Raw genomic sequence first — 10,022 nt, 5'->3', positions numbered from 1 at the left:
CTTTAACGATCGCTGTGGGGAAATTAGCCGCAGCAACAAATCGTAATAGGACACATCAAAAAAAAAAATCAATATTACATATATATATCAGAACAGAGCAAATGAGGGTAATAAAACATACATAAAAAAGATAAAGTGACTAAGTCCTTTGTAATGTAAAAGAGGGAATTTTCCAAGAAGTAGTGGATTATTTATTCACTGTTGGCTGAGGAGGGATGGAAGGATGGATGGAGGGATGGAAGGATGGATGGATGGATGGAGGGATGGAGGGATGGAGAAGGGGTCAGGGATTAGGTAAGCAGAGCGAGGGATTTCCAGACGGGAGAGTAATCTAGACGTGTCGATATTCATCCCCTGGGAAAAAGAAAAAAAAAAATACCGGGCCAAGGAGATTATCCTGCTGGTGATTGCGTAATCTCGGTGTGTGTGTGTGTGTGTGTGTGTGTGTGTGTGTGTGTGTGTGTGTGTGTGTGTGAAGGCGAGCAGACGGGACAATTAGTCACTCACTCAGTCATGCCCTCAGGCTGCTACAAAACACACACACGTCACATCAGGCATGCAGGCACAGAGCTACTCTACATACACACACACACACACACACACACACACACACACACACACACACACACACACACACACACACACACACACGCACATGCTAAACCATAGGTGAAAGACCCACGGCATTACTTTCTCAAATGTGGTTTGAGTGGGAACATGGATTTTCCCCTTTCTCTCCTTCCCTCCCTCCCTCCTTTTTTTCTTCATTCCTTCCCTCGTTCCGTCGCTCCCTCTCTCACTTCTTTCCCTCCTTTCCTCCATCCTTCCTTCAGTCCTTCCCTCTCCTCTCTCCCTCCTTCCGTCCTTTCTTCCCTCAGTCCTTCCTTCTCCTCTCCCCCGCTCTCCTTTCCTCTATCCTTCCCTCCTGTCTTCCCCCCCTCCCTCCCTTCCTTTCTTTCCTCCCTTCTCCACTCAGGCCTTCCTTCTCCTCCGTCTCGTCTCCCTTCTTCCTTCCTTTCATCCCTCCTTTTTTCCACAGATCTTCTTCCCTCTCCTCCCTTGTTTTTATTCTCAGTTCTCTCCCTCTCTCCTCCCCTCCCTCTTTTATTCCCTGTCCTCCCGTCTCCTGCCTCCTTTCCTCCATCCTTCCCTCCGTCATTCCCTCCCTCTCTCCTTCCTTTCTTCTCACCAGTCCTTCCTCACTTTCCTCCTTCCTCCCTTTCTTCCATCAGTCCTTCCCTCTCTCCCTCTTTCTTCCCCTTGTCTCCTCTCTCCCTCCTTTCTTCCCTCACCTCTTCCATCTCCTCCCTCCCTCCCTCCCTTCTTCCATAATTCCCCAACCAGTGATGTTTCATCTGGAAACCTCAGCCATTACAATCCAATTAAAGGAATTATCAAATTATCTTGTTATACTGGTGATGTCATCTCTTTTGCCATCACTCCTCTGCTGCTCCTCCTCCTCCTGTCTTTCTTTCACACACTCTTCATTTCTCAGGAGTCTAGTTAGTGATGTCAGGACATTTGAATCCCTCCTTTTCTTCCATTGTCTCAGTGTTGTAAATTCCCCCCATCTGTTATGTTTGCACACGGTCAGAATAGTCTTTTCCATAACTCACAATGGGCCATAAAAATACTGATGTGTGCATGTGTGTGTGTGTGTGTGTGTACCTGCCTGTGAGAGCCTGCCTGTGCGTGTGTGTGTGTGTGAGTGTGTGTATGTGTGTGCAGTTATGCATAATATGTGAGGACTTTTTGGGAAAGAGAGGACATTTTGACTGGCCCTCTAATTGAAAATGGACTATTTTAAGATATGTGTTTGAGAGAGAGAGAGAGAGAGAGAGAGAGAGAGAGAGAGAGAGAGAGAGAGAGACAGAGAGAGAGAAAGTGTGTGTGTCAGGGTCACAAATTATCAGGGGCTCCAGAGGGAAAAATGCCTTTGAAACTTCATAAAAAACTATATAAAATGCCCATGAAATTAAAAATGAGGGGTCCAAAAAACGCCCCTGATAATTAGCAGTGCCCTTCACCCTGTTCACATTTGGTTAATTGAGTTATGAAACATTCATGCGTGAATGTGACTACTGTTCCCTCTGGGCCACCGTAGGTAAATCGTGAATACCTATTACCAGGTGTTTATTTCCAGTGCGTTCTGATTAGGGACAAAGAGAAAAACGGCACTATCCTCTTCTGTAAAAGCCTGCTGCCAGTTTCCAGCAGTGGGAAGAAGTGGGGAAAGTATCGTGATTTGTAATAAAACAAACCTTAGTGGTGCAAATTGAGTGTTTATTTGTCCATATACAATGCAAATTAGTTCAGTAAAATTCCCCCATACCGGACCGAAATGCCCCTAAAAATCACATCAAGGAGGTAAAGAAAAAAGGTTAATTTCTTACCCGTGTTTAAGTGTGTGTGAGACGCGTGTCAGTGATAAGTGTCTGGACATGTGCGAACTTGTGTGTGTGTGTACGTGTGTGTGTGTGTGTGTGTCTGTTCATCTGTACACACGCTGTACAGCTGTTCCATTGATCTACATTGGATCCTATGAAGATTGGGATTGCCATTATTATTGGATTTAGAAGATTAGCACACACCTGCATGGCAGCACATTAGAGAGCTTTGAGAACAGTGTGTGTGTATATGTGTGTATATGTGTGTGTGTGTGTGTGTGTGTGTGTGTGTGTGTGTGTGTGTGTGTGTATCCATGCATTAAACCACCTTAGAGGGAAGAAAGATGAAAGAAAATTTGGCCATTTGAGCTTTGTCAACTTTCAGCTTCCTGCCATTAACTCCACCATTGATCAATGCCCGCAGTTACTGAGCTGAATTCTTCAGGAGGACAAAGGAACAGGACAGGAGGTCACTGTTACTTTATCCATCTGCCTCAAGTATTGTGTATGGAGAGAGAGAGAGAGAGAGAGAGAGAGAGAGAAAGAGAGAGAGAGAGAGAGAGAGAGAGAGAGAGAGAGAGAGAGAGAGAGAGAGAGCAGTGTAGTGTGAAGTCACGCACAACGTTCGCAGGAAGTCGTCTCATGTAAACAGGAAGCCGTGAGGACAGTGGATGTGACAGCATGGGGGGGGGAGTGGAAGTCAATCCAGACCGACATCAAACACACACACTCACACACCACCCACACACACACACACACACACACACACAAACACACACACAAATGTCCAGACGCTACAATTCGAATAGCGTACATCCTCTGTCTTTCTCTCTCACCTCCCTCTCGGCAACTGTAGATACAATAGACAAACACACACACACACACACACACACACACACACACACACCCTGCTGCAGCACTGATATTTATAAGCTGTATATGGTTTCTGGCAGGAGTACACACACATGAAGCAGCATGCACTGTGAAGTATTAATATCAAAGAATGGAGGGAGGAGGGAGGAGGGAGGAGGGAGAAGGAGGAAGTTCCCTAAATCAGATAGTCTTTGTGGAGAAAGAGTGGAAACCCAATGCCCCCATTACCTTATCATACTGTAGGGCCTGGTTAGGTTGTCACCGTGTGTGTGTGTGTGTGTGTGTGTGTGTGTGTGTGTTGTCTGGTTAGACTTTAAGTGAAGGTGCATTCCAGAAATAGTTCTACCTCCCAGTCATTTTCTCCTTCTGCCCCTCTTTTTCTCTCTCTCTCTCTCTCTCTCTCTCTCTCTCTCTCCCTCTCTCTTTTTCTCTCTCCTCCCCTCCCTACATCCCTCTTTCTCCCCTCTTCCATCCTTCATCAACAACCCCCCCCCCCCCCCCCGCTCCAATTTCCAATTCTGACCCCTTTCTCTCTTCCCTTTCTTTTCCACAAGCACATTTTATGAAAGCTCTGATCGCTCTAATGCACCCATCTGATTTGGCAATAGCATACACTGTATATCCAGCATGTGATGACTTCCCACAGCCACAGACCCTTCAGTCTTATATTATTCCACTGTAAATATTGTGCTACGTGTCGGGAAGACAACCCACCTTAGCGGTGATACAGTATGATCCCCTTTTTCCACAGTCTGCGGTGTGTCAGTGCTGAAATATACTGAAGACTGCGAGACACTGAACTAGATTAAACAGTAGTATAAGCACACACACACACACACACACACACACACACACACACACACCTATGCATGCACATACCACATATACCGTGACACATGCTAGCTTGCACAGACAGACGCACACACACACACACAGATGCATACCTGTGCATACATGAGCTCCCATGCCTGCTTGCTTGCTTCCACACACACTCACACACACACTCACACACACTCACACACACACACACACACACACTCACACCAAACACAGTCTATGTGTCAATGGGTGTGTTTGTGCTGAAAAGTTTGCATTCTCACTCCGTTGACGCATTTCCCCTGCTCCCCATCTCTGTACAGACTTTTCTTAGCAGCTCTGGAAAAACCACAACTCTGCAAATTTACTTAGAAAAACCACCAATAGTTCCCCCACGGCGAGTTTAGGGAAGTGGCTTTCCTTCGAGCGCGTGTGATGTGTGTATTTGCGTCTAGAGTACGTGCTTGCGTGCCAGCGTTGTGTGTGTGTGTGTGTGTGTGTGTGTGTGTGTGTATTGGCGCGCTTGTTCATCATCATTCACACCAGCTTGTCCTTTTTTCTGTGACACTTGTGACGCTTTGTTCCAAAATTAAGAACTCGGGCCCTGTTTCGTTTCGCTTCGTTTTTTTTTTTGTTTTTTTTTTCTGTTTGCCCTCGCGTCGGGAAAATAACCCCCGGCAGGAAAGAGCTGTGGTCGGGGCTCGCCAAAAGCCGTTTAGCCCGAAAAGTTAACGGCTGGAGTCGGAGAGTTGGGAGACGCAGGTGACGGAAAGTTCTGAGTTATTTCAGATCTCTGAGCCTGCAGTCTCTCTCTCTCTCTCTCTCTCTCTCTCTCTCTCTCTCTCTCTCTCACCTGCTCAATTTGATTTCCACTCAATTTTCTTTGAAGAATACGGAGAGGAAGGAAACTTAACTGCAATATTAGCAGCAATTTGCAGGCTATGCATCTACATTTACACTTTAGAAATGAGGTTTCAGCTGATGCTCTGATCCAGACCAGCTTATGGCAGGTGGATGTTGAGTTTGACAGGACTCACGGCTCTGGATGGAATCGCACCTGTGACCTTTCAGTTACAGAACGGTCTCTCCAACCACAGCGCTGCCGCCTGACTTAACCCCCGCTCTTCTCTTCTTCTCTCTGAAGTTTATTGGAGGTTTGTTTCTACAGCGTATGAATGAATCTTTGATCCAAAGACGAGGCCTCAGCTCCTCAAATGCATCTGTGCACAACTGTCGTCTTTGTTCCATGAACATTACTAACATGATCTAATCGTGCAAATGTGCTTTGGGCAACTGGGTTCTTATTGTGCATTAAAAAAAATCAAATTTACTTGAAAAAAAAGAATCCAACACATTCCTATTTTGGTGCAAAATAAAAAAAAAAGGCTTTCTAGTCTTCTGTGGCTATAAAAGGATCATTAGCGTTGGTATTTTTATCTTCTACACACAAAAGAAGAGTTCCTTGGCTTCCCTTTTTCAACTGTCCCTTTTTTTTTTGCAAAAAACAGGCTCCAATGGTTTGGAGAAGCATAAATCAAGGATGCACTCCAGTAACCCCTCTCAACCTGCAAATCGAATTTACTCTTGTTGTTTTGTGCATCATCCAGTCCCCATATCGATGTGAGGAGAGTCTAAAACTCCAACTTTGTCCCCTGAGGCGAGGAGATAGGTGGAGGGCCCGGGCGCAGGAGGTGCTTCCCCGTCTCAAGGCCATCATTTGTTTTAACGACGGAAAATCCTGTCAAACCTTCACCACACTAATTTGCAGACAAGGTAGGCCCAGACTCCACCCCTCTCCCTCTCTGATTCTTGGCTGAGACCTCAATCATTCATTCTGTCTTTTTCCCTCTTTCTCTCCCTCTTCCTCTTTGTAGACCACTTGAAAGATGGAGGGGAAAGACAGGCACGCTCATTCACACTTGGCAACCCTCCTTCCCTCTATAAGCTCTTGTGAGCAACACAGAGTGAGCGTGTTATGAAAGCACATGCATGTGCTTTTTGATGTGTAACACCCAGACCTTATGGGAGACCTATAGAAAACACTCGGTGGCCGGGTCGGGGAAGGATCACAGGGAGACGAACAACGGGAGGATTGAGAGGAGGAGGAGGAGGAGGAGGAGGAGGAGGAGGAGGAAGAGGAGGAGGAGAGGAGGAAGAAAAAAGGGAGCGGGGAAGAGGAGGAGTGTGCAAGGCCTCCAACCCCAGAGGGCGACCCTGACGAAGCTTCAGAGGACTCGGAGGAGGAAGAAATGGAGGAAGGGGACCCTCCTATAGCGATACAAGGGGAAATTCCCACCAATCGAACGACCCACCCCTCAGATCAAAGTGTGTGTGTGTGTGTGTGTGTGTGTGTGTGTGTGTGTGTGTGTGAAGACAGTGCTACACCTGTGAGCAAAGCCACCCGCATCTTAAGAGGCAAGGAGGGGAGGAGAAGAGGAGCTTAAAAGAAGGAGGGAAGGAATGCAGGCATGAAAAAGTGCTTGGAAATGTGACACATTCATGTTGCAGCATTTCCAAAACAGACCCATGCACATGGATCTGTTTTAATGGTGGGGAAACACATGCTTACACATAATACATTTGCTATGGTTTGCTATAATTTGATACTGAAGTATTTCCATAACAGTAAAGGCATTTTTGAATTCAACCGACATCGCAGTGAAGTCAGAAATTCAGCAAATCGTAGCAAGACCGAGAGAAGAAGTGTCACATTCTGAATAAGAGAATAGTAAACGCTGCTTTTTCTCTTATTCTACTTTCCACTGTTTCTATTCTATTTGACAGCTACTGTGTTGTCGCTGCTTGCCACTGAGGCTCTCTCCTCTCTCCATCACCCTCCCATCCCATAACCTCTCATTAGCACCGGTGACCCTTCGCCTAGCTCCACCTCATAAACCAGGCGCAACAGCATTCACTACACCATCACTCCCACACTCGCCCGGTCAGTGACACAGCACAGTCAGCATGGTGTGTCAGCGTTGTGTGTTTTGCAAGCAGATCCGCACACATTATTTTTCATATTGTCTCTCTTTCACTCTCTTTCAATCATGATGTATTTAAATGTCAGTTATCCTTGAGAGAAAAGCTGTATATTATATGTTGATATAGTCAGTTTTGCTGTTGTTGTGTCCTGTGTGTGTGTGTGTGTGTGTGCACATGCATGTATGTGTGTTTGTGTGTGTGTGTGTGTGTGCATGTGTGGGTGGGTGGATGGGTGTGGGAGTTGCTGACTTTTCAGTCGTTTCTCCTCAGTCTTGTGAGATGTTAACAATAAATAATAATAAACTTGATTTATATAGCACTTATCTAAAAGCAGAATTTACAAGAGTGCTTTACAAGAGGACATAAAACCAAGTAACATACATTATGAGGAGATAAAACAAGAAACTTTAGCAATAAAAAAAGAAAATGGAAGAGAAGTAAAGAAATGAGCTGAAACAGGTACAAGAAACAACACAACACTAAAAGTGAGTAGGATCAAAAGTCTATAAAGGCAAGTCTACAAGTGTTTTAACAGGTGATTTAAAAGATGTGAGACATTAAAGAACATCAAAAGTCTCTCTCTCTTGCACACACACACACGCGCACACACACACAAACAATCTCTCATTCTTCTTCCTTGTCTTTCTTTCCTAAGAGCGCATCACGCTTCCAGCAAATGCATTACCTAAGTCATAGTCAGAGCTATTATGTTCACACACAGGCTTGCAGTGGAAAGTGGGGTGTAGCTCAGTGGTAGAGCATTTGACTGCAGATCAAGAGGTCCCCAGTTCAAATCTGGGTGCCCCCTACTTTTCAGATGGCCTAGTGGTTAAAGAGATTGACCTTAAACCAGAAAATGTGAGGTTTGATCCCCACATTAGCTAATGCTGGGTCCAACAACAGCCAAATGTTTCCTGTTGAAGTGTCTTTGAGCAAGACACTACTGCTCAGTCAAACTGTCTTGCGGACTTTGTGGCACATTCCCATGATGAAGTCCAGTTCTAGAGAGTCTGCTACCCAGCAGACTTTACTGGTGAGGTTTCCCACGGTTCATATGTTATGATATGATGATAAAAGAGGTCAGGTGACAAATATGCCCGTTCCATTAGCACCTTTTATGCAGCCTTGAAGCGTTGAGCCATTGTGAACTAAGGTATTCATTCTGGGCACTTAAGTTAACGTCAGACTATGTAAAACCATGTAGTCTAGTCTGTAGTTCAGTTGCCTAAAGTCTAAGTTGAATTCAAATGAAATCCACAGCCAGTAAACAGTGTTAAGGCGTTGTGATTTACTGTGTGACATCCTGCAAACACCAAGAATAGGGAATAATTAATTTGAATGAATTTGAGGGTGAAATGTCCCTATCTTTGGCACAAGGTGAGCCATGCAGGTGCAGAGGATCGAGGAAGCAGAGGCAACTAAAACTTTGACTGTTTCTCTCCAGTAAAGGAAAGTCTTTGGCCCAAAAGAGAAAATGATATTTATAGGAGACAAAGCAAATATTTGGTTATGGAAACCCTGGCAGAACTGGTGTGGGAGGATGGGTGGTTGGGTCCACCGGTAGCGCTTTAGCTCGGCACAGTGGAAACATCAGCAGTGAACAAATTAAGTGACTGTTGATAGCCAGCGATCCTACTGAGAGCAGTTTGGTTAGCGGGCGGGTTGTCCTGCTTTGTTTTAGACACAGCAGTTGGTTGTTTTGGCTGTGATAAGGAGCAGGGGGAGAGGAAAGGACAGGAGATTTGATTAAAAAAATTATAGCCACTTTATATTTTGGGCAGAACTGCAGTTAAACCCTGCCATTTAGTGGATGCTTTGATCCAAACGACCTCATTGTATGACTTAATGTATTTGTGGTACGTGGAAACCACTGAGATGAAAGTTTATTGAAACTTTATTCCCCGTGTGGAAATCAGATTGTTGCAACAGCAAAAATAATAGGATGCAGCAGGGAAAAGGAAGTTGAATATAAGTGCAAAGAAATAGAATCAAACACAAATAATAGTAACAATTATATAAACAATTGTAGGATTGTGTAACCATACTGCCAACAATGTGAACACATTAAGTCGACTATAAAAGTGGGAAGTATGGACAGAAATGGATTCCTAACATTTACGGATTTCCTCACAGTTGTCACTTACAGATGTTACTAACAGTCTCAACTGCTTACTTAAAAAAAAAAAAAACTTAGATTGATCAGCATGATGAAGCAGAAGAGGAGGAAGAGAAAGAGGAGGAGGAGAAGAAGAAGAAGAGAAGGAGCCTTAGAAGACAGCAGGAGGAGAAGGAAGAGTTGTAGCGTTGGCGATGATGAGGAAGAGGTGAAGGAGAAGAAGATGATGATGATGCTGGATAAAAGCGTCCATCAAGTGGCTCATGCAAGACTACGCAGATGGAGGTGATGCTGCCCAGTCATGCTGTCATGTGTTTGTCAGTAATCAAGTCATGCAGCAGCGCCATATAAAGTCATAACAACTGCATCCGCTGCTGCCACGGTAACGAGGAAAAAACGTCCGCCGCATTCCTTCCTGTTTTTCCCGCGGCCGAGAGGTCCAATTCCCACATGAGCTGGACAGGGGGAAACCGGACACACACACACACACACACACACAGACACACACACACACACACTCTCTCTCTCTCTCTCTCACATGTACTAAGAAATACCCAGATAAACAGAAGTCACTTTACACGCATTAGGTAAATAAAGTCTAGACGTATTCACCTGTCCCAAGGTGGAAAGCATCCTTACATCAACGTTTGTTGTTGACACTCTTTTCCATAGTGATTTACACTCTTTTCCATAGTGATTTACACTCTTTTCCATGGTGATTTACACTCTTTTCCATAGTGATTTACACTCTTTTCCATGGTGATTTACACTCTTTTCCATGGTGATTTACATTCAGTATTCGACTGTATAACAAGCTTAAAAGATTCAAAGTTACACTGGATAACATG

General features: G+C 44.8%; 1 non-coding gene across 1 annotated transcript; it reads left to right on the top strand.

The window, feature by feature from the left end:
• Positions 1-7,794: 7,794 nt before the first annotated feature.
• Positions 7,795-7,866, top strand: trnac-gca (transfer RNA cysteine (anticodon GCA)). Its single transcript has one exon. It is a non-coding gene; the product is annotated as a tRNA-Cys (tRNA).
• Positions 7,867-10,022: the final 2,156 nt, after the last annotated feature.

The sequence above is a fragment of the Centroberyx affinis genome, unplaced genomic scaffold, assembly GCF_046629955.1.
Source record: "Centroberyx affinis isolate AG114_WGS23_722 - 3 ecotype Tasmania unplaced genomic scaffold, CSIRO-AGI_Caff_v1 ptg000545l_1, whole genome shotgun sequence".
Taxonomy (NCBI): Eukaryota; Metazoa; Chordata; class Actinopteri; order Beryciformes; family Berycidae; genus Centroberyx; species Centroberyx affinis.
The sequence above is the reverse complement of the archived record's forward strand: the minus strand, read 5'-3'. Positions and strand labels throughout refer to the sequence as shown.